This window comes from Bos grunniens, chromosome 28, assembly GCF_055505025.1.
Source record: "Bos grunniens cultivar Pamir isolate PY7600 chromosome 28, Bosgru_T2T1.0, whole genome shotgun sequence".
Classification (NCBI taxonomy): domain Eukaryota; kingdom Metazoa; phylum Chordata; class Mammalia; order Artiodactyla; family Bovidae; genus Bos; species Bos grunniens.
In genome coordinates this window covers 13,668,289-13,694,197 of record NC_141192.1, presented here as the reverse complement: position 1 = coordinate 13,694,197, position 25,909 = coordinate 13,668,289, and the positions used below count along the sequence as shown (strand labels likewise).

The 25,909-nt window shown below is 40.2% G+C and overlaps 1 long non-coding RNA gene across 4 annotated transcripts in view; it reads right to left on the bottom strand.

Annotated features, from left to right (window-relative positions):
• LOC147342865 (uncharacterized) overlaps window positions 1–25,909 on the bottom strand; it is a 135,415-nt gene that overhangs the window by 61,163 nt on the left and 48,343 nt on the right. Inside the window, exon 3 of one of the 4 annotated variants that reach the window (XR_015156784.1) lies at window positions 7,474–7,547. The exons of the other annotated variants lie outside the window; for them this stretch is intronic. This is a non-coding gene — a long non-coding RNA (uncharacterized LOC147342865). The remainder of the gene's footprint in view (window positions 1–7,473; window positions 7,548–25,909) is intronic. 4 annotated transcript variants of the gene reach the window in all.

Below are 25,909 nucleotides of genomic sequence, written 5' to 3'. Positions count from 1 at the left end.
TTCTGGTGGAGTCTTTAGGGTTTTCTATGTAGAGGATCATGTCATCTGCAAATAGTGAGAGTTTTACTTCTTCTTTTCTAATTTGGATCCCAAAGAAGACATACAGATGGCTAACAAACACATGAAAAGATGCTCAACATCACTCATTATCAGAGAAATGCAAATCAAAACCACTATGAGATACCATTTCACACCAGTCAGAATGGCTGCGATCCAAAAGTCTACAAATAATAAATGCTGGAGAGGGTGTGGAGAAAAGGGAACCCTCTTACACTGTTGGTGGGAATGCAAACTAGTACAGCCACTATGGAGAACAGTGTGGAGATTCCTTAAAAAACTGGAAATAGAACTGCCTTATGATCCAGCAATCCCACTGCTGGGCATACACACTGAGGAAACCAGAAGGGAAAGAGACACGTGTACCCCAATGTTCATCGCAGCACTGTTTATAATAGCCAGGACATGGAAACAACCTAGATGTCCATCAGCAGATGAATGGATAAGAAAGCAGTGGTACATATACACAATGGAGTATTACTCAGCCATTAAAAAGAATACATTTGAATCAGTTCTAATGAGGTGGATGAAACTGGAGCCTATTATTATACAGAGTGAAGTAAGCCAGAAGGACAAACACCAATACAGTATACTAATGCATATATATGGAATTTAGAAAGATGGTAACGATAACCCTGTATACGAGACAGCAAAAGAGACACTGATGTATAGAACAGGCTTATGGACTCTGTGGGAGAGGGAGAGGGTGGGAAGATTTGGGAGAATGGCATTGAAACATGTGAAATGTCATGTATGAAACGAGATGCCAGTCCAGGTTCAATGCATGATGCTGGATGCTTGGGGCTGGTGCACTGGGACGACCCAGAGGGATGGTATGGGGAGGGAGGAGGGAGGAGGGTTCAGGATGGGGAACACACGTATAATTTTTTTAAATTAAAATTGAAAAAAAAAATCTTAAAGGGGCACATATTTTCATCAATTTTCATTGATTTAGTAATCCTGATTTCAAATATTTTCCTTTCTGTTTGTCTAGGAAATCATGCTTCCTCTAAGAACTCACTTTATTGAATGATTTCCTCATATTGGCATTTTGATTGGATTGATTCTACTTTCTATTTCTAGAACTGCAGTGAGTTTATTTACAGATTTTTGTATGGAGGGTTGACAGTTAGAATTTGTTATAATCTTGCATTTAGGCCCCAAGAAAAAAGAAAAAAAAAAAAGAAAGAAAACCATTCCAAGACACAGCATGATCCCATTGCTGAAAACCAGTGATAAAAGAAAAAATCTTAAAAGAGGTCAGAGAAATAAGATATACCATGTGGAAAGGAACAAAGATAAGAAAGTACAGACTATTTATCAGAAGTTATGCAAAGTAGAAAACATTGGGATGGAGTCTTTAAAGAGCAAAAATAAATAAATAAATAAATAAAATTTATAGGGAAAATCAAAAGACCCAGAATATTTCCAAAATACTGAATCAAGAAGAACAAAGTTGCAGTGATCAACTACTAAACTTCAAGACATAATAGGAGGAGGAGACAACATGTCAGAGTAGAAGGACTTGAGCTCACCTCCTCTTACGAAAACATCAAAATCACACCTAATTGCTGAACAATCATCAACAAAAATGACTCGAGTCTACCAACAAGGATGTTCTACATCCAAAGAAGCCACAGCAAGGTGGTGGGAAAGGTGCTCTCTCGATAGAATCAAATCCCACACCAGAGTGGGTGACCCACAAACTGAAAAATAATTACGTCACAGAGTTTCTCCAACAGGAGGAAGTTTTGCACCCCATGCCAGGCTCCCCAGCCTGATGTTCAGGCATGGGGAGGAGGAGCCCTCAGAGCATTTGCCTTTAAAGGCCACTGGGGCTTGAGTACAGGAGATGCATGGGCCTGGGGTAAACAGGGAGTCAACTCTTAGAAAATGCACAAGGTTTCACGTGCACTGAGACCCAGGGGAAAGCAGTGGCACCACAGGAGCCCGGGACAGAGCTACCTGCTGGTCTTGGACAGTCTCTTTTGCAGGCAGGGGTTGGCTGTGGTTTACAGTGGGGACACAGACACTGGTGGTAGAGGACCCAGGGACTACTTCTCAGTGTGAGCTCTCCCAGAGGTGGCCATTTGGCACAGAGATGGAGCACTACCCACTGCCAGCAGGCTCCAGTGTTGGGAAGCCTCAGGTCAGATGTCCAAAAGAGTGAGAACACAGCCCCACCCATCACCAGAAAGGCTCTCTAGAGTCTTCCTGAGCCAACAACTGCCTATCAGAACACCTCTGGGATTAAGCCAATAATACAGACAAGCTAGAAGAAATGGACAAATTCTTAGAAAGAAACAACCCTCTAAGACTGAACCAGGAAGAAATAGAAAATATAAACCAGGGCAATCACAAATAACTGAAATTGAAACAAACAAGAATACTGGAATCAGTTGCTTATCTCTTCTCCAGGGAATCTTCCCAACCCAGGAATCAAATGGGGGTCTCCTGCATTACAGGCAGATTCTTTACAAGTTGAGCTACCAGGGAAGCCCAAACTAAAGTCTAAGAGAACATAAAGTCTATTCCCCAACCGAAGAAGCTGAACAGTTCTATAAAGACCTACAAGCCCTTCTAGAACTAACGCCAAAAAAAGATGTGTTTTACATCATAGGGGATTGGAAGGCAAAAGAGGCAGCCAATAGATATCTGGAGTACAGGCAAATTTGGCCTTGGAGTGCAAAATGAAGTAGGGCAAAGGCTAATAGAGTTTTTCCAAGAGAATGCACTGGTCATAGCAAACCCCTCTTCCAACAACACAAGAGATGACTCTACACATGGGCATCACCAGCTGATCAATGCCAAAATCAGACTGATTATGTTCTTTGCAGCCGAAGATGGAGAAACTCTACACAGTCAGCAAAAACAAGACCAGGAGTTGACTGTGGCTCAGATCATGAACTCTTTATTGCAAATTCAGACTTAAATGAAGAAAGTAGGGAAAACCCCTAGCAATTCAGGTATGACCTAAATCACATCCCTTACGATTATACAGTGGAGGTGTCGAATAGATTCAAGGGACTAGATCTGGTAGACAAAGTGCCTGAAGAAATATGGACGAAGATTCATAACATTGCACAGCAGGTTGCGACCACAACCATTCCCAAGAAAAATGAAAGAAGCTAAGTGGTTGTGTGAGAGTGTCTTAGAAATACCTAAGAAAAGAGAATTGAAAGGCAAAGGAGGAAAGGAAAGATATACCCATCTGAGTGCAGAGTTTCAAAGAATAGCATGGAGAGATAAGACAGCCTTACTAAGTGATCAATGAAAAGAAATAGTGGAAAACAATAGAATGGGAAAGACTTCTTCAAGAAAATTAGAGATGCCAAAGGAACATTTTGTGCAGAGATGGGCACAATAAAGAGCAGAAACAGTATGGACCTAATAGAAGCAGAACATATTAAGAAGAGGTGGCAAGAACTATACCAAAAAAAATCTTAATGAGCTGGATGACCATGATGGTATGATCATTCACCTATAGCCAGACATCCTGGAGTGTGAAATCAAGTGGGCCTTAGGAAGCTTACTATGAACAAATCTAGTGGAGGTGATGGAATTACAGCTGAGCCATTTCAAATCCTAAAAGATGATGCTGTTAATCTGCAAATGTGGAAATTTGCAGTGGCCAAATGTGGAAAACTAATGTGGAAAATGTGAGTTTTCTAATGTGGAAAACTCAGCAGTGGCCACAGGACTAGAAAAGGTCAGTTAGTTTTCATTCCAATCCCAAAGAAGGGCAATGCCAAAGAATATTCAAACTGCCACACAATTGCACTCATTTCACATGCTAGCAAGGTCACACTCAAAATCCTCCAAGCTAGGCTTCAACAGTATATGAACTGAGAACTTCCAGGTGTTCAAGCTGGATTTAGAAAAGGCAGAGGAACCAGAGATCAAATTGTCAACATTTGTTGGACCATAGAAAAAGCAAGAGACATCCAAAAAGATCTACTTCTGCTTTACTGACTACACTAAAGCCTTTGACTGACTGGATCATAACAAACTGGAAAATTCTTAAAGAGATGGGAATACTGGGCCACCTTACCTGTTTCCTGAGAAACTTGTCTGCAGGTTGAGAAGTAACAGTTAGAACCGGAGATGGAACAACAGACTGGTTCAAGATTGAAAAAGGAATGTGTCAAGGGTGTATATTGTCACCCTGCTTATTTAATTTATATGCAGAGTACATCGTGTGAAATGCTGGGCTGGATGAAGGACAAGTTGGAATCAAGATTGCTGGGAGAAATATCAATATCCTCAGCTATGCAGATGACACCTGCCCTCAATCTTTCTGAGCACCATGGTCTTTTCCCATGAGTTGGCTCTTTGCATCAGTTGGCCAAAGTATTGGAGCTTCAGCTTTGACAGAAAGTGAGGAGGAACCAAAGAGCCTCTTGATGAAGGTGAAAGAGGAGACTGAAAAAGCTGGCTTAAAATTCAACATTCAAAAAACTAAGATCATGACACCTGGTCCCATCACTTCATGGCAAATAGATAGGGAAACAATGAAAACAGTGACAGACTTTGTTTTCTTGGGCTCCAAATTTACTACAGATGGTGACTGCAGCCATGAAATTAAAAGATGCTTGCTTCTTGGAAGAAAAGCTATGACAAACCTAGACAGCACATTAAAAAACAGAGATGTTACCTTACCAACAAAGTCCCGTATACTCAAAGCTATGGTTTTTCCAATAGTCATGTATGGATGTGAGAGTTGGACCATATAGAAGGCTGAGCACCCAAGAATTAATGCTTTTGAACCATGACATGAAAATTAATGCTTTTGCAGTCCACAGAAGGACTGCAAGGAGATCCAACCAGTCAATATTAAAGGAAATCAATCCTGAATATTCATTGGAAGGATGATGCTAAAGCTGAAGCTCCAGTACTTTGGCTACTTGATGTGAAGAACTGACTCATTGGAAAAGACTCTGATACGGGAAAGATTGAGGGCAGGAGAAGAAGGGGATGACAGAGGACTAGATGGTTGGATGGATCACGGACTCAATGGACATTAGTTTGAGCAGGCTCCAGGAGATGGTGAAGGACAGGGAAGCCTGGCATGCTGCAGTCCATGGGGTCACAAAGAGTCAGACACGATTGAGCTACAAAACTACATAGGATAAGATGACTTCAGAGGTAAATTCTACCGATCATTTAGAGACAGTTAATACCAATGCCTCTGAAAGTGTTCCCAAAAAGTTGCAGAGGAAGGAACCCTCCCAAACTCATTCTATAAGGACAAAAATCACCCTGATATCAAAAGCATACAAATAAAATAAAATTACAGCCCCATATCACTGATGAACACAGACATGAAAATTCTCAACAAAGTATCAAGCAAACCAAATCCAAGAGTACATCAAAAAGAACATATACCACAATCAACTGTGATTGATCCCAAGGATGCAAGGATTTTTCAGTATCTACAAATCAATCAGTTTGTTACACTGCATCAACAAATTTAAGAATAAAAACCATAGTATCCTCTCAAGAGATGCAGAAAAAGCTTTTGACAAAATTCAACACCCATTTATGATAAAACTCTCTCAAAAGTGGGCATAAAGGAAACCTTAACATAATAAAGATCGTATATGATAGACTTACATCTAACATCATACTCCATGGTGAAAGCTAAAAACATTTCCCTCTAAGATCAGGAACAAGAAAAGAATGTCTACTCTTGCCATTTTTATTTAATATAGTTTTGGAATTCCTAGCCATGGAAAGAAGAAAAAAGGAATCCAAATAGGAAAAGAAATAAAACTGTCACTGTTTGCAGATGACATGATATGATACATAGAAAATCCTAAAGATGCTACCAGGTAACTTCCAGAGCTCGTCAATGAATTTGGTAAAGCTGCAGGAGACAAAATTAATGGACAGAAATCCCTTGCATCCCTATACACTAACAATGAAAAATCAGAGATAAATTAATGAAACAATCCCATTTACCATTGTAACAAAAATAATAAAATACCTAGGAATAAACCTACCTAAGGAAGCAAAAGACCTGTATTCAGAAAATTATAAGATACTAATGACAGAAATCAAAGACAACATCAATGAAAAGAAATGCCATGTTCTTGGATTGGAAAATCAATATTGTCAAAATGACTATACTACCCAAACTAATCTACAGATTCAGTGCAATTCGTATTAAATTACCTGTTCCATTTTTTTACAGAACTAGAACAAAACATTTCAAATGTGTATGAAGGCTCAAAAGAGCCCGAAGAGTCAAAGTAATTGTGAGAAAGAAAAATGGAGCTGAGGAATCAGGAATCCTGACTTCAGTATTCAAAACGGTATGGCACTGGGACAAAAACTAAATAGTGACCCATGGAACAGGATGGAAAGCCTAGAATAATCCCATGTGCCTGGCCGATTAATCTGTGACAAAGGAAACAGGAATATTCAATGGAGAAAAGACAGTCTCTTCAGTAGATGCTGCTGGAAAAACTGAACAGCCATGTATAAGGAATGAAACTAGAACACTCCCTAACACCATACGCAAAAGTAAACTCAAAATGGATTTAAGACCTAGATGTAAGGCTGGACACTGTAAAACTCCTAGAAGAAAACATAGGAAGGACTCTTTTTGACATAAATCACAGCAGTATCTTTGGGGATCCACCTCTTAAGAGTAGTGAAAATAAAAACAAACAAATGGATCCTAATGAAACTTAAAAGCTTTTGCATAGCAAAGGAAACCATAAAATGAAAAGACAGTCCACAGAATGGGAGAAAAATTTGCAAATGAAGTGACCAACAGGGATTAATCTCCAAGATATAAAAGCAACTCATGTGGCTCAATATCAGAATGGTCATCATCAAAAAGTCTACAAACAATATCTGCTAGAGAGGGTGTAGACAAAAGGGAACTCCCCTGTACTGTGGTTGGAAATGAAAACTGGTACATTCACTATAGAGAACAGTACTGCAGTTCCTTAAAAAACTGAAAATAGAGCTACTATCTGATCCAATAATCCCACTGCTGGCATATATCCTGAGAAAACTGTGGTTCGCAGGGATGCATGCAGCCACTGTTCATTACAGCACTTTTTACAGTAGCCAGGACATGGAAGCCACCTAAATGTCCATTGATAGATATGAGTGGATAAACAAGATGTGATACACACACACAATGGAATATTACTCAGCCACTAGAAATGAAATAATGCCATTTGTAGAACATGGTTGGATCTAGAAGTTATCATACTACTTGAAGTAAGTCAGAGAAAGACACTTATCTATCACTTATATGTGGAATCTAAAAAGATGATACAAATGAACTTAAAACAAAAACAGATTCACAGACTTCAAAAACAAATTTCTGGTTACCAAAGGGGAAAAGTCAGGGAAAGGACACACTCAGAGGTTGGGAGGTTGGAATTAACATATACACACCACTGTATACAATGTGTAGTCAACAAGGACCTGCTGTATTCTTCAAGGTACTCTGCTCAATCTTGTGTGATAACCTATATGGGAAACAAAACTGTAAATCAATGGAAATATATGTAACTGAACCTGTTTTCTATATACCTGAAACTAAAAACACTGTAAATCAACTATACCCTAATATAAAAGAAAGATTAAATTTTTTAAAAAAAGACATAATATGTCTTACACCTCATTTTAGAGACAGTACAGTTTTGGTGAAAGAATAAACACATAGATCAATGGAAGGGAATAAAGATACCACAGGAACCTAATCACCTGACTTTTGACAAAGATGCAAAGGCAATTCAGTGGGGGAAAGAATGGTCTTTTCAATAAACAGCACTGAAACTATTAGATATCTCTCTATATAGACACAGATCTCACAACTTATATAAAATTAACTCAAAATATATAGAGACCTAAATGGTAAGTGAAAACTATAAAACATCTAGAAGAAAACTAGTACGATATTCACTAGTTATGACTTTTTAGATGCAAAAACACAAAGAATAATTCATGAAAAAATGACCCCAAGTTGGATGTTATTAAAATTAAAAACGTGATCTGTGAAATACATGGTTAAGAGAATGAGAAGCCATAGACTGCGAGAAAATATTTGCAAATCACATATCTAATAAAGGACTTGTATCCAGAATGTACAAAGAATTCTTAAAACTCAGCAATGAAAAAAAGAAAGTTTTAAAAGATCAAAATATTAAGCACGCCAGCAAAACAGATATGCAAATGACAAATAAGCATATGAAATGACCCTCAGTATCATATTTCATTGTTGTTGTTTAATCGTTTTTTGCAACCCCACGGACTGTAGCCTGCCAGGCTCCTCTGTCCATGAAATTTCCCAGTCAAGAATACTGGAGTAGGTTGTTGCTTCCTACTCCAGGGTTCTTCCAGACCCAGGGATCAAACCCACATATCCTGTATTACAGGCTGAATCTTTACCACTGAGCCACCTGGAAAGCCCCATATGTCATTAGGGAAATAAAAATTAAGACAATAATGAGATGCCCCCATCAAAACAATGAGATATCACTACACACCTATTAGGGTAGCTAGAACAAAAACCCAAGACAAAGTCTGACTACTAAATGCTAGTGAGAATGTGGGAAAGCAGGAACTCTTGTTCATTGGAAACAAGTTGTAAGGTTTGTGTTTTTTAGATAAAGCATACTTCAATTGTGCTAAATATACATTATGTAAAATTTCTCATGTTGATTATTTTTAAGTGTATAGTCCAGTGGCATTAACTGAGGATATTCACATTATTATGTAATCATCACCACCATTCATCTCAGGAACTTTTTTCATCTTCCTAGACTGAAACTCTGTATCCATTAAAAATGCATTCCCCATTCCTCCCTCCCTCAAACATCATTCTCCAATAAAGCAAACTAGGACTTCCAGGAGAAATGACAGTTTTGAAAGCCAAGGCAAGAATATACAGGATGAGCCTGGAGCATCTCATAGTGTCGGAAGGTAAGGAAAAACAAAGACCAACAGGATATGTCAGAGGGGCGTAGAAGCAACAGAGAGAGTGAAGTCTCTCAGTCGCGTCCGACTCTTTGCGATCTCATGGGCTGTAGGAGCCTACTGTGCTCCTCTGTCCATGGGATTCTCCAGGCAAGAGTACTGGAGTGGGTTGCCATTTCCTTCTCCAGAGGATCTTCCTGACCCAGGGATTGAACCCAGGTCTCCCGCATTGTAGGCAGACGCTTTACCATCTGAGCCACCAGGGAAGTCCTAGAAGCAACAGAAAGAGCTCCAAATGTCCAAAGCTGAAGCCTTGAGCAATAAAATAAATAACATGTATTAGAATATAACCCAGTGTATAAATCTAAACCTAAATATCTATGAGCCTATAGTGATGTAATAAATAAATTAATAAGAACAGGCAAATCTCCCATACAGAAGAATTCCTAACACTATATATAGTTACTCTCTCAAGAAATAGGTGGATCATAATTCCTCACTCCCTTAATTGTGGGAGGGACTGACTTCCTTCTAAATAACATAGTATAGAAAAAGCCAAGGAGTAACTTTACAGTGGAGAAAGTTGACAAAACTGCCTCAGCCATGTGATTAAATTTAGCATCTTGAGTGATAAGTCATATGGGTAGCATGTGCACTTATGATGTGATAAAGCTAGCACTTTACAGATACTGTGGTCTTCTAAAGACCTGGAAGTTCTGTTTAATCATGAGGGGGGGAAAAAAAATCAGACAAACCCAAATTGAGAAACATGCTTCTCAATACCTGACCAGTATTCCTCTAAAGTGTCAAAGTCATTAAAAACAAGAAATATTTGAGAAAGTGTCATACTCTAAGAGGAAGGCAATGGCACCCCACTCCAGTACTCTTGCCTGGAAAACCCCATGGGCTGAGGAGCCTGGTAGGCTGCAGTCCAGGGGGTCGCAAAGAGTCGGACACGATGGAGTGACTTCACTTTCACTTTTCACTTTCATGCATTGGAGAAGGAAATGGCAACCCACTCCAGTATTCTTGCCTGGAGAATCCCAGGGATGGGGGAGCCTGATGGGCTGCCGTCTCTGGGGTCGCACAGAGTTGGACATGACTGAAGTGACTTAGCAGCAGCAGTAGCAGCATACTCTAAAGAGCCATTATTCTAGATGGAATCCTGGGACAGATAAAGAACAACAGGTACAACCTAAATAAATCTAAGTAGTTTGGACTTGAGTGAGCAATAATGAGTCAATATTGTCAATCAGTTTTAAAAAACATACTAATGAAAGATGACCACTTCTGTCCTAGAGCATGAATGATTAAGATCTATAAAACAACACATTATTATACAGAGTGAAGTAAGCCAGAAAGAAAAACACCAATACAGTATACTAACGCATATATATGGAATTTAGAAAGATGGTAACAATAACCCTGTGTACGAGACAGCAAAAGAGACACTGATGTATAGAACAGTCTTATGGACTCTGTGGGAGAAGAAGAGGGTGGGAAGATTTGGGAGAATGGCATTGAAACATGTAAAATATCATGTATGAAACGAGATGCCAGTCCAGGTTCGATGCACGATACTGGATGCTTGGGGCTGGTGCACTGGGACGACCCAGAGGGAGGGTATGGGGAGGGAGGAGGGAGGAGGGTTCAGGATAGGGAACACATGTATACCTGTGGTGGATTCATTTTGATATTTGGCAAAACTAATACAATTATGTAAAGTTTAAAAATAAAATTAAAACAACAACACATTAATACTAACTTTCCATATTCAACCCTCAGAAGTTTAATAAATGCAATAAACTATCAAAAATATTTGATCTTTTCTTTTTTTCAGAATCCCATTTCTCATTTCCTCAAGGTCCAATCCTCACAAGCCAGGACTATTCAAGCACATCCCATAGTCAACCCATTATACAGTGGCCCAGTTAAGCTGAGCTATTGGTTTTCCTACAACTTTTCCTTCCATAGATCTTTGTGAAAGCTTGAACATTAAGCTTTGTGAAATGACTCTGATTCTTCATTATCTCTATATCTTGCTCAATGAAGGACATGCAATCCTGGAACTGATTCTAGAATCCATTTCAAAAACAAGGGAAGAGAGAGTAAATGACTGCAAGCAATATATCCCTGAAGTTTCTTCATTCCCAAGAGGATATTTTTACCAGATGAAGGAACCGTAGATTACTGAAATTGGGAAAAGCCATGGATAAGATCCTTGAACAAGAAGTAAAGATCAAGCCCTATAGAGATTGCATGACTTGCCCAAGGTCATAGTTTGTTAGTCTCAGAGAAGAAACAATGCATTTTTCTAAAATAGGATGCTTCTCACATTTTAGTCTTTTAGCAAATTTAACCTTCCATACAGCTGTTGAGATAACCTACTGGTTTTACAAGCTAAATCAACACAAGGGACATCGCTCAGAAAATGCCCCCAGACTGCCTCCCTTTTCATTATTGAAAACCACGAGATGAAAGTCTTTAATAACTTACTGCACAAGAGGACCATTACTGTCAGCATATACCACTCAGCCATATATTATAGCTTTTTACTTCTCCACACAAAATTGCTTTGAAATTTACATTTGCTATAAAGGATTTAAGTCCATCACTATTAATTTTCTTCTACAAATTATGTTTAATTATCACCTCTTTCTACCTAGGAAGAAGCCCCTCTTGTACTGCCATCTCCATATAGCTCTCAAGAAGAGTGTCCTCAGCATGAATCTTTGATGGTAATTTTATACTCCTTACTTGCCCTTCCTTGTCAAGCGCACACAGCCCACTTAGAGATATGGAAATGAACTCTTTGCCTGGCTCTGCATTTCCTGCATACATATGAAATCTGGTCTCCCTAAGCAGGAGGAAAAAGGAACATTTTCCAGCTTTAGCCTGTGGAAAATTAGGCTAGAAACATCCCATTTTAAGATTCAAAGCAGCTTTGAAAGTCCATCTGTGATTGATTGCTTAACAGGTCATATACTACATCTAATCTTTCTGATGCTTCAAGAATCATCTTATTTCCTCAGTTTTGGAGCCCTAGAAGAAACTAGTTTGAGAGAAATAGAAATCCAAAAATTATACTTTACTATTTTTCTCCATTTAATTTCTATGCTTCCTTACTACACAGTACCATATAAATAGCATAGGCTTCGAAGTTAGAAATACTAGCAGTCCAATCATAACTACCAAAAATTTACGTAACTTCAGGCAAATCACTTATCTCTGAGCCCCTGTTCTCTCAACCTTAAAGCTATCTTAAGTTTAACTAAGATTAGCATGTATTATGCTTGGCACATTCAAGGGATTCAAATGCTAATTGTCCCCTTCCAGATTCAGTGCAGCAGTATTTTTGTCTATAATCAATCTTCTGTCTGCAACTGATAGAAACTCAACTCAAACTGCTGCTGCAGCTGCTGCTAAGTCGCTTCAGCCATGTCCAGCTCTGTGCGACCCCATGGACTGCCAACTCAAACTAGCTGAAGCTAAAATGGAATTCACTGATTCACATAACCAGGAAGTCCTGGCATGTTTCTGACTTTAGACATAGCTGGATTAAACTTCCCAAACAATGTTGCTATGGCTCTTAACTCTGTTGATCTCTGCTGGTATTGCTCTGAACGTAAGCACTAACCAAAATGACTGGCAAAATATAAGTTATAGATCTCCAGCCCCCTCTCTTACTAGACCCTCAGTGAAGAAATTGCCTCCTACTAATTACATACCAAGTCCAGGGCAGACTCTGATTGGCCTTGCTTGAATCGTGAACCTGCCTCCAACCCAATCATTGTGACCATGGGGAAGGGACGATTCAGTTTAGCCAACATGGGTAATGTCCTACCAGTGTGGTAGAGAGCAAAGTGGCATGATTTATAGTCTTAAGATTAAATGGAGTTAGGGACCCTGAGGAGAAGGCGATGGCACCCCACTCCAGTACTCTTGCCTGGAAAATCCCATGGGCAGAGGAGCCTGGTAGGCTGCAGTCCATGGGGTCGCTAGGAGTCGGACACAACTGAGCGACTTCACTTTCACTTTTCACTTTCATGCATTGGAGAAGGAAATGGCAACCCACTCCAGCGTTCTTGCCTGGAGAATCCCAGGAATGGAGAGCCTGGTGGGCTGCCGTCTATGGGGTCGCACAGAGTCAGATACGACTGAAGCGACTTAGCAGCAGCAGCAGCAGGGACCCTGAAGAAACCAGAAGAAGGACTATTAAAACTAATACTGAAATAAAGAAATTAAATAAATGACAACTATAAATCAATAAATAAGTACCTGGCGTCTTTATTCACAATCTGATTTTCCTTTTCACTCTAGGTTGTCTTGTTTGGGGATCTGCAGTCTATGTCAGGGATTAGCAAACTACAGAGACCAAATGTGACCCACTACTTGTTCCGTAAATACAGTTTTACTGAAACCCAGTCATGCTCTTTCCTTAATGTGTTATCCATGGTTGTTTTGACACTACATTATCATGGTGAAGTAGTTGCAATAAAGTTCACAGAAACTGCAAAGCTTAAAATGTTTACTGTCTCAGTCTTTTCAGGAAAAGTCTGCCGACCCCTAGTCTATGTCACAATAACAAGATAACAAGGCAGGAAAACATGCTTATTTAGAATATTTACTTGAAATAAAATAGAAATATTGATGACAATTTTACATAATTTGCATCCACAACCTGTTAGAAGTTAGAAAAATGTATCTTGTCCAAAAAAGTATCCTCCACACAGTAGATGCTCAGTATATATTTTTAATACATATTTAGCAGCACACCATCCACTAAATTCACTCAAGCTCCCAAATTAGTACTATCCTTAAAGCATCCTTTTCCCTCATATTCCACTTCATCCATAATGTCAAATCCTCTTAGCTCTACCTTGACGATACATTTAAAATGCCTCTACTTCTCTCCATCTTTCAGCTCCATCTGTAGTACAAGCCAACACCATTTCTTGTCTAGACTAATGCATTCATTTTTAAAAAATTATTTATTTTAAGTGAAAGTGAAGTCGTTCAGTCGTGTCCGACTCTTTGCTACCCGTGGACTGTAGCCCACCAAGCTCCTCCGTCCATGGGATTCTCCAGGCAAGAATACTGGAGTGGGTTGCCATTTCCTTCTCCAGGGAATCTTCCCAACCCAGGGATCAAACCCAGGTCTCCTACATTGCAGGCAGATGCTTTAACCTCTGAGCCACCAGGGAAGCCCTTAAATACAAAAATACAGTCTCTCAGAAAACCTACTATAGAGACACAGAACTACTTTACAATATTGTGGTGATTTTTGCCATCTATTGACATGAATCAGCCCTGGGTGTACATGTGTCCCCCATCCTGAACCCCCTCCCACCTCCCTCCCCATCCCATCCCTCTGGTTTGTCCCAGTGCACTGGCTTTGAGTGCCCTGTGAAACCAGAATTGAAAGAGACACGTGTACCCCAATGTTCATCACAGCACGTGTATAATAGCTAGGACATGGAAGCAACCTAGATGTCCATCTGCAGACAAATGGATTAGGAAGTTGTCGTATATATACATAATGGAATATTACTCAGCCATTAAAAAGAAAACATTTGAATCAGCTCTAATGAGGTGGATGAAACTGGAGCCTATTATACAGAGTGAAGTAAGTCAGAAAGAAAAACACCAATACAGTATATTAATGTATATGTATGCAATTTAGAAATATGATAACAACAACCCTATATGCAAGACACCAAAAGAGACACAGATATAAAGAACAGACTTTTGGACTCTGTGGGAGAAGGTGAGGGTGGGATGGTTTGAGACAATAGCGTTGAAACATGCATATTACCATATGTGAAATAGATGACTAGTCAATTCAGTGCATTCATTTTTTAAACAGTCTCCCTGCTGCTATTCTTGTTGAAGTAATAGAAGTAATGCTGAAGTAATGTTGAAGTAATCCCTTCAACATCCGAGAAGGAACCTTTTAAAAACAAATCAGATAATATTTCTTTCTTCCCTACAGCCCTCCAAGGATTTCCTATTTTGTTTAGTCTGAAACCCAACTTCTTGTCCATGGACCAAAAATCAGTACATAAACTGGTCCCTGCCCACCTCTTAACCTTAACCAGATTCACTATAGCCCTTCTTCCCCATTACAACTATGAAAGACCCCTTTGGTTCCTAGAATATACCATGCTCATTCCCTCTTTAGGACTTTTCCTGTCCCTCCTTCTGCCTGGAACTTTCTGTTCCCATCTCCACATGGCTTTTGAATTCAGGAATTCAAAAGTCACCTTTTCATTGGAATAAAATATATTGTTTCATAGCTTTTATAGAATACATTATATTGTAGTATTAAAAGTTATGTGATGTTGAAGCTGAAACTCCAATACTTTGGCCACCTGATGCAAAGAGATGACTCATTTAAAAAGACCCTGATGTGGGGAAAGATTGAGAGCAGGAGGAGAAGGGGACAACAGAGGATGAAAAGGTTGGATGGCATCACCGACTCAATGGACATGAGTTTGGGTGAACTCTGGGAGTTGGTGATGGACAGGGAGGCCTGGCATGCTGCGGTCCATGGGATTTCAAAGAGTCAGACACAACTGAGCGACTGAACTGAACTGAACTGAAAAGTTATGTTCTGTTTTCTAACTGATTACCACATACATTATGAGGTTTACATTATGTGTAATTACAAAGTAATTGATATCTGTAGCCTATTGTTTATGACTAATCATCACATGTTAATAGCCTGACTTCCTAACATGATCTTGGTGGTGATTGGAGTGATATGAACATGATGATATATGCTAGGCAAATGACTATTAATGAAATTTAGCAATACAATATTCATATATTTTCTTATTTTCAAAGACTTTGACAAACTGTTTTATAATGAGCTCTAACTCATTTACAAGTTTTGTGAGCTTGCTGTTGAAGTTAACAATCATTGGCTAAAATAGATTTGACACTGATATGTACTATGAAAACATGTTTCTGTATCCAGTTTAATAAATCAATGAAGCTATATATTTTGACCCAAGAGCTTTTGATGTCAGGTAATGCAGGCAAAAAAAAAAAACCTTCTTCATGAGCAAAACATCAAATCTCATAAATCTCATGTCTTTTGAGAATAATGCGAGGCAGGAGGTATTTACAGATATTCTGCTATAGGACATAGTTTTAAATGACCCTGAATATGACCCCGATCTAACAGGGTATTAGCACTACATTAAAAAAAACCAAAAACCACTTCTGTGGCACTATGACTAACCTCTGCTGGTTCATAGTTATTCTGAATAGCCACAAGTTGAAAGAATATATTACTGCAGGTTAAAATTGAAGAAAAATGAAAGTGTGAGTCGCTCAGTCATGTTTGACATTTTGCAATGCCATGGACTGTAGCCTGCCAGGCTCCTCTGTCTGTGGAACTCTCCAGGTAAGAATACTGGAGTGGGTATCCATTCCCTTCTCCAGGGGACCTTCCCAACTCCAGGATTAAACCCAAGTCTCCTGCATTGTAGTCAGATTCTTTACTGTCCAAGCCACCAATCCATACCGTTTAGAGACAATCCTTCCACCAAGTACTAGCCACCTTACTGAGTATGTCAACCCCATACTTGTCCATAAAACCATTTTGAGGTAGTCAATGCCATTAAAAAAAAAAATCCAGATACAATGTATACATATGCTTGATCTACAAACAGTATCAGAAACAAGAAATGGGATTTATCTATCATGATTTTTCTTGATGACCCCACCTTAGGTCCTGGTGGGAACTGCTTTCCCTCTTCAGTACTTGTAAAGCAGCTTATAATTTTCATCCAAAATGTCTCAGATCGATAGTGCATCATGCTTTTCAAGAAAGCCAAATGCTGCCTCTCATCTCTAGCACATCTCTTAATGTTAAGGGATATTATTTGGAAGCTGCCTTCATAGTTCAGCATATAAGGGCAGCCATGAAGGAACTATGCACTCAAGTAGAACCACAATTGACCTCCTACCATCTTGCTAATTACCTAGGGTCTTAGTTGCCGCACACTCAATACCAAAGCTTTCAGTATGAAAAAACATTTCTTTGTTTTTTCATACTGATGAAAGGAAAAGTGAGTTTTACCCATTATATACATTGTTCTGATAGAGAAGAGTCAAAGAAAGACATCTAGATATTCAGCGGATCAGCTCCAGGCTGGTCAGTGGCAGTGGTGAGGCCGGGGGGTCCTCCACCCCAGGCGTCTTCCAACATGGGCTCCAGCCTTCCCCAGAACTCCTTCCCAGGCACTCCACCAGGGCCTTTGCCTCGACCCCTGGCAGCGTGTTAACTGACAGTCAACCCCCAGTGAAGGTTTACACACTCCATGAGGACCAGCAGTGGGACAACCAGAACACCAGGCGTGTCATCCAGCTATGTTGAGTGGCTGAAGGACATGTCCCTGCTAGTTTGGGACTGATAAAACATGGTCCACTGGAGAAGGGAATGCCAAAGCATTTCAATATTTTTGCCTTGAGAACCCCATGAACAGTATGAAAAGACAAAAAGATAGGACACTGAAAGGTGAACTCCCTGGGTCAGTAGGTGTCCAATATGCTACGGGAGAAGAGTGGAGAAATAACTCCAGAAAGAATGAAGAGGCTGAGCCAAAGCAAAGGCAACAGCCAATTGTGGATGTGATGGTGATGGAAGTAAAGCCTGATGTTGTAAGAACAATATTGCATAGGAACCTGGAATGTTAGGTCCATGAATCAAGGTAAATTGGAAGTGATCAAACAGGAGATGACAAGAGTAAACATTGACATTTTAGGAATCAGTGAACTAAAATGGACCGGAATGGGTGAATTTAGTTCAGATGACCATTATATCTACTACTGTAGGCAAGAATCCCTTAGAAGAAATAAAGTAGCCCTCGTAGTCAACAGAAGAGTCCAAAATTCAGTACTTGGTTGTAATCTCATAAATGACAATGATGTTGGTTGGTTTCCAAGTTTCCAAGGCAAACCATTCAACATCACAGCAATCCAAGTCTATGCCCCAAACCACTAATGCTGAGAAACCCGAACTTGAATGATTCCATGAAGACCTACATGCCCTCCCAAAACTAATACCAAAAAATATGTCCTTTTCATCACAGGGGACTGGAATGCGAAAGTAGGAAGTCAAGAGATGGTGGTGTGTGTGTGTTAGTCACTCAGTCGTGTCCAACTCTGCGACCCCATGGACTGTAGCCCACCAGGCTCCTCTGTCCAAGGGATTCTCCAGGCAAGAGTACTGGAGTGGGTTGCCATTTCCTTCTCCACAAGAGATAGTGGAGTAGTAGGCAAGTTTGGCTTTGGAGTACAAAATGAAGCAGGCAAAGGCTAAAGAGTTTTGCCAAGAGAACGTACAGGTCATAGCAAATACCCTCTTTCAATAACACAAGAGACAACTCTATACATGGACATCACCAAATGGCCAGTATAAAAATCAAATTGATTATATTCTTTCCAGCCAAAGATAGAGAAGCTCTATACAGTCAGAAAAACATGACCTGGAGCTGACCGTGGCTCAGTTCATCAGTTCCTTTTTGCAAAATTCAGGCTCAAATTGAAGAAAGCAGGGAAAACAATAGGCCATTGAGTGGTTGGATGACCTAAATCAAATACCTTATGATTATACAGTGCAGGTGAAGAGTAGATTAGAGGGACTAGATCTGGTAGAAAGAGTGCCTGAAGAAGAATTGTGGACAGAGGTTCATAACATTGTATGGGATGTGGTGACCAAAACCATCCCCAAGATAAAGAAACTCAAGAAGGCAAAGTGGTTGTCTGAGGAGGTCTTACAAATAGATTAGGAAAGGAGAAATGAAAGGCAAAGGAGAAATGGAAAGATGTACCTAACTAAATACAGAGTTCCAGAGAATAGCAAGGAAAGATAAGAAAGCCTTCTTAAGTGAACAGCGCAAAGGAATAGAGGAAAACAATAGAATGGGAGAGACTAGATATTTCTTTAAGAAAGTTGGGCATACCAAAGGAACGTTTTGGAAACTGGCTTCCTCAGTATCTCCTACACTTGCAATGCAGGAGCCATAGGAGATAAGGATTCAATGCCTGGGTCGAGAAGGTTTCCTGGAGGAGAGCTTGGCAACCCACTCCAGTATTCTTGCCTGGAGAATCCCATGGACAGAGGAGCCTGGCAGGCTACAGTCCATAGGGTTGCAAAGAGTTGGACACGACTGAACCGACTTAGCATGCACACATGTAAGGGAACATTCCATACACAGATAGGTACCATAAAGGACAAAAAGGGCAAGGACCTAACAGAAGCAGAAGAGATTAAGAAAAGGTGGCAAAAATACACAAAACTATACAAGAAAGCTCTTAATGACCCAGATAACCATGATGGTGTGGTCACTCACATAGAGCCAGACATCCTGGAGTACTAAGTCAAGTGGGCCTTAGGAAGCATCACTATGAACAAAGCTAATGGAGGTGATGGAATTCCAGTTGAGCTATTTCAAATCCAAAAGATGATGCTATTAAAATGCTGCACTCAATATGCCAGCAAATTTGGAAAACTCAGCAGTGGCCACAGGACTGGAAAAGGTCAGTTTTCATTCCAATCTCAAAGGCAATGCCAAAGAAAGCTCAAATTACCACACAATTGCATTCATGTCACATGCTAGAAAAATTATGCTCAAAATCCTTCAAACTAGGCTTCAACAGTACATGAACAGCGAATTTCCAGATGTATAAGCTGGATTTAGAAAAGATGGAGGAACCAGAGATCAAACTGCCACCATATGCTGGATCATAGAAAAAGCAAGGGAATTCCAAAAATACATCTACTTCTGCTTCACTGACTATGGCTAAAGGCTTTGACTGTGTGGATCACAACAACCTTGTAATATTGTTAAAGAGATGGGAATACCAAACCACATTACCTATGCTATGCTATGCTATGCTAAGTCACTTCAGTCGTGTCCGACTCTGTGCGACCCCATAGATGGCAGCCCACCAGGCTCCCCTGTCCCTGGGATTCTCCAGACAAGAACACTGGAGTGGGTTGCCATTTCCTTCTCCAGTGCATGAAAGTGAAAAGTGAAAGTGAAGTCACTCAGTAGTGTCCGACTCTTAGCGACCCCATGGATTGCAGCCTACCAGGCTCCTCCGTCCATGGGATTCTCCAAGCAAGAGTACTGGAGTGGGGTGCCATTGCCTTCTCCACACATTACCTAACCTCCTGAGAAACCGGTATGCAGGTCAAGAAGAAACAGTTAGAACTGGACAGGGAACAATGGTTCATAATTGGGAAAAGATATGAAATGCTGGGCTTGATGACTCACAAGCTGCAATCAAGATTACCAGGTGAAATATCAACAACCTCAGATATGCAGATAGTACCACTTTAAGGGAAGAAAGTGAAAAGGAACTAAAGAGCCTCTTGATGAAGGTAAAAGAAGAGAGTGAAAAGCTGGCTTAAATTTCAAAAAAGTGGAAACAGTATCAGATTTCATTTTCTTGGACTCCCACAATCAATGTGGACAGTGACTGCAGCCACAAAATTAAAAGACACTTGCTTCTTGGAAGAACAGCAGTGACAAATTTAGGCAGTGTATTAGCAGAAATGTCACTTTGCCAACAAAGGTCCATGTAGTCAAAGCCATGATTTTTCTAGTAGTCATGTATGGATGTGAGAATTGGACCATAAAGAAGCCTGAGCACTGAAGAATTGATTTTGAACTGTGGTGCTGGAGAAGTCTTGAGAGCCCCTTGGACCGCAAGAAGATTCTAAAGGAAATCAGTACTTAATACTCATTGGAAGGACTGGTGCTGAAGTTGAAGTCCCTACACTTTGGCCACATGATGCAAAGAACCAACTCACTGGAAAGGACCTTGATTCTGGGAAAGATTGAGGGCAAGAGGAGAACGGGGTGACAGAGGATGAGATGGTTGGAGGACATCACTGACTCAATGGACATGAGTTTAGCAAATGCCTAGAGATGGTGAAGGGCAGGGTCACTTGGCTTGCTGCAGTCCTTGGGGTCACAAAGAGTCGGACATGACAGCAATGGAACAACAAGATATTTGGGGAAAACCTTAGCCTTGTCACTACATAGCATCTGTAGCATTTTCCCCACCAGGAAGTCTCACCGGGTGATTGCTTGATTGACGTGAACTGAGAGCAATGTGTCTATCACTTGCTGATAACTGCAGAGACAGAGATTTAATGGTAGACATTCCTGGAATTTAAGTCGTGTGTGTGTGTGTGTGTGTGTGCGCGCACGCATGCATATATGTAACCAGTTTGGAGCAGAGAAGAAGAGAATCGCTCAATAGATTTTGAATCCAGTTTCCATAAATGGATCAAAGGAAAATTGAACAAAGCTGGGCACGTTTTTTTGTTTTTGCCTCACCTCTATTTCCCCCTCCTTATATGCTCTAGCCCCTCTTTTCTCCCAAGGCCTGGGTCGTGTTTCTCCCTAGCAGTTGCCTCAATTTCCCAAAGAGACACCTCCAAACCCCATACATAAAACTTTGTGCTCCTAATTTTTTAATGATAGACTCTTAGAAATGAGCTACTAGAAAATATTTTGAAAACATGTCTAAGAACCTTATTACATATTGCCAAAACAGTTTTCTTTTTCTTCATCTCAGAACTGAGATCTGTGGTTACAAAGTTTAACTCCTAGGACTGTGAAGACCTCAAGACAGTTCTATGAACTTGATTTTACTCTTTCTTCTTGGAAATTGTTGCCCATGAAGATAAGGTTATAAACCAATAAATCACTTTCACTGTTAGCTTCAGAACTTTTCTGGAAACTAAGTTATATGGATAATTAGGTTGCCCATCTAGATAAACAGAACTTGTCAAAACAATAGATTGTTCACATGAGCAAACAGCTCACATATCAAACTATTTTTACTTAGAACACTTGCTTGAAGATCCTTATCTTACAACACTCACCAGTCTTAAACTCTTGTATCATAGTTTGACCATTCCTTATCAAATCTTTAACACTAAAGCCTGCCTCAAACCACTCAATCATCAAACTGTATAGATTTCTACCCATGACCACCCTCTTTTGAGGCATAACTAAGACTCTGTCGAGGTTTGCTCTCCCTTACTGCAGTAGGTTTACTCAAGTTAGCTTTGCTTAAGCCTCAGTTTATTCTAGTGACATTTTGGGAGGTCAAAGTCAAAACATCCAACAAATATGTATTAACTCTCTGGTCTTTTTGGCTAGATACAGGGGATTCAATGTTGACTAAATGTGACAACAGCCCATGTAATCCTGGAAAGGAAAAACATGTTAGTCAAATCATTATAAATATATACATTTTGATTGTGATTAGCGTCATATGGCAGAGAAGGCAATGGCACCCCACTCCAGTACTCTTGCCTGGAAAATCCCATGGATGGAGGAGCCTGGTGGGCTGTAGTCCATGGGGTCGCTAAGAGTCAGATACAACTGAGCGACTTCACTTTCACTTTTCACTTTCATGCATTGGAGAAGGAAATGGCAACCCACTCCAGTGTTCTTGCCTGGAGAATCCCAGGGACGGCGGAGCCTGGTGGGCTGCCATCTATGGGGTCGCACAGAGTCGGACACGACTGAAGCGACTTAGCAGCAGCAGCAGTGTCATATGGGCAGGTTATAAGGTGGTGTGAGAGCAAATAATTAAATAATGTGACACTTTCAGGGAGAATAAGGTGGATGCACTGAGCAGGTAATGTTTAATCTGAGACTTCAAGGATGAAAAAGCCTCAGCTAGGAAAAGATGCAAAGAAAGTGGTTGAGGAAGAGAAAGAATGGAAGGGAAAAGGGAAAAACATGGGAGAAGAGGGGGAGCAAAGAAAAGTGGAGGAGGGGAGCTAAGGAGGGGGCTAAGACATGAGGAGGAGAAGTGGGAGGGAGGGAAGAGATGGGAAGTCTCAGAACCTACTAGGCATACAGAAAATCTGTGTGAAGGCAACTGGGGGAAAAAATTCCCCTCATCCTAGAATAGAGAGCAAAGGGAAAGCAATATGAGGTGCAACATATAGGCATACAGACCAGAAAAATCATACAATTTAACCTTCATCCTTAAGTATACGAGAGTGTCAGCTTTACCACGTTATCACTAACATTATTACCCTATGTTTATCCTTACTAATCTGATGCATGAAAAATATTCTATTACCTTAATTTTTAATCCTTTGTTTACTGGTGAATATACGAAGAAAAGTCTTCCCTGGTGGCTCAGACAGTAGTCTGCCTGCAAAGCAGGAGACCCAGGTTCAATCCCTGGGTCAGGAAGATCCCCTGAAGAAGGGAATGGCAACCCACTCCAGTATTCTTGCCTGGAAAATCCCATGGATGGAGGAGCCTGGCAGACTACAGTCCATGGGGTTGCAAGGAGTCAGGCACAACTGAGCAACTAACACTTTTTATACAAAGAAAAGCCAATTTAACATTTTATTTCCTCCATTGTAATGCATCTCTTCATTTATTGACCTCAATATAACATTGAGATTCCTGTTTCTTACCTATTTGAACAGAACTTTATATATTGTGATCTTAGCCCATCAGCTTTAGTTTTACAAATATTCCCCCTAGTTCACTCTTGGTTTTTAATCTCTATATTGTTTTATAAAGACATAGCAATTTATTTTTATGCACTAAATACATGAACATTTTCACTTGCGATTTTCCCTTTGCTTTTCTACTACAAGAGTCTTTCTTAATCCAAAGAGTTAATCACCTAAATATTTTAAACAGTTTTATAATTTGCATTTCTACATTTAAATCTTGAAATATTTGGTATTTATTTTGGAGCATATCATCTGTTAAGGATCTAAATATACTTTATCCCCTTAGTAAGTTTCCCGGATTGCAGAGTCATTCGTTGACTAATCTTCTCATTCTCTCCTTACAAGTCCTTGATATCTCCTTTATCATATTTTGCCTTCTCAAATACTAGCTGGAAGCTTTTACAAGGTCACCTATTCTACTTTGTCTGTTTATCCCTGGGGCCAGTGATTTAATTATTTGAGCGTTAGACTAAGTTTTAATATCTGGTTGTAGCCTGTCCCAGCCCTCACCTGGTTATCCTTCCAGAAACACTTTAGAAGAACAGTATCAAGTCCTGAAGAAACAAATCCTTTTGAAATGTTAATTTGGAGGTTGTTAACAGGTCCACCTTCTTATATTGGAATGCCATTCCAGACACTTCATGTAAGCACATATATTATTTAGCCTGCTAATTCAGGCTTCCAGAGCCATAATTAGATAGACTAACACCCAAAGGCCTGCGTTTGAGGTCAGATTTCATGACTTTCAGCATCTACTTAGGGTGCCGTGTGATAACTTCTGCTTCCCCACATAATAGATGGTGGTCCCTGTGCATCACATGATGCTATTCCAAGGATGAAATAATGTATGAAAAGGCTTTTGTGGGCAAGAGGTCAAGATAAGTGCTAAACTCTGGAGCTGCGCCAGGCCATCCACTTGTGGCCATGACTGCACCACAGTTACACCAATCTCTTTGTCATCTTCCCTGGCTTCTTCAGCCTAAAACCTCCCTATTGTCAGGATCAAGTTTTGTAATTTTTGTAATTAATATTGTAAAATCCAATATTGCAATGCTTAAAAGGGACCACAGTATAATCAGGCTATACAGAGAAGAGCCTAAACAAACACATGAAAAGATGCTCAACATCACTCGTTATCAGAGAAATGCAAATCAAAACCACAATGAGGTACCAGCTCACGCCAATCAGAATGGCTGCTATCCAAAAGTCTACAAGCAATAAATGCTGGAGAGGGTGTGGAGAAAAGGGAACCTTCTTACACTGTTGGTGGGAATGCAAACTAGTACAGCCACTATGGAGAACAGTGTGGAGATTCCTTAAAATACTGGAAATAGAACTGCCATACCACCCAGCAATCCCACTGCTGGGCATACACACCGAGGAAACCAGAATTGAAAGAGACACGTGTACCCCAATGTTCATGGCAGCACTGTTTATAATAGCTAGGACATGGAAGCAACCTAGATGTCCATCAGCAGATGAATGGATAAGAAAGCTGTGGTACATATACACAATGGAATATTTCTTAGCCATTAAAAAGAATACATTTGAATCAGTTCTAATGAGGTGGATGAAACTGGAGCCTATTATACAGAGTGAAGTAAGTCAGAAAGAAAAACACCAATACAGTATATTAATGCATATATATGGAATTTAGAAAGCTGGTAATGATGACCCTATATGCAAGACAGCAAAAGAGACACAGATATAAAAAACAGACTGTTGGACTCTGTGGGAGAAGGTGAGGGTGGGATATTTTGAGAGAATAGCATTGAAACATGTATATTATCATATGTGAAATAGATTGCCAGTCCAGGTTCGATGCATGAGACAGGGTGCTCAGGGCTGGTGCACTGGGATGACCCTGAGGGATGGGTTGGGGATGGAGGTGGGAGGGAGGGTTCAAGATGGGGAACACATGTACACCTATGGCTGATTCATGTGAATGTATGGCAAAAACCACCACAATATAATAAAGTAATTAGCCTCCAATTAAAATTTAAAAAGAGAGAGAGAAAAGCCTAAAAACAAACAAAAACCAGGGGCCTCTCAGGTGGTAAAGAATCTGCCTGCAATGTGGGAGACATGGTTTTGATCCCTGGGTCAGGAAGATCCCCTGGAAAAGGGAATGGCCACCTACTGCAGTATTCTTGCCTGGAGAATTCCATGGACAGAGGAGCCTGGCGGGCTACAGTCCATGGTATTGCAAAGAGTAGGACACAGAAAGTCACAAGGAATGACTAACACTTTCACTTTCTCAAACTGAAAGAGCTTGAATTTGAGGATCTGGAGATTTTTCCAAGACCAGATGGATAAAAATGATGGTTTCCTGTGTGTTCATTCTATGTGAAGAAACGAAGACAGATGGGTCTGCCACGGGGTCAAGCAAAT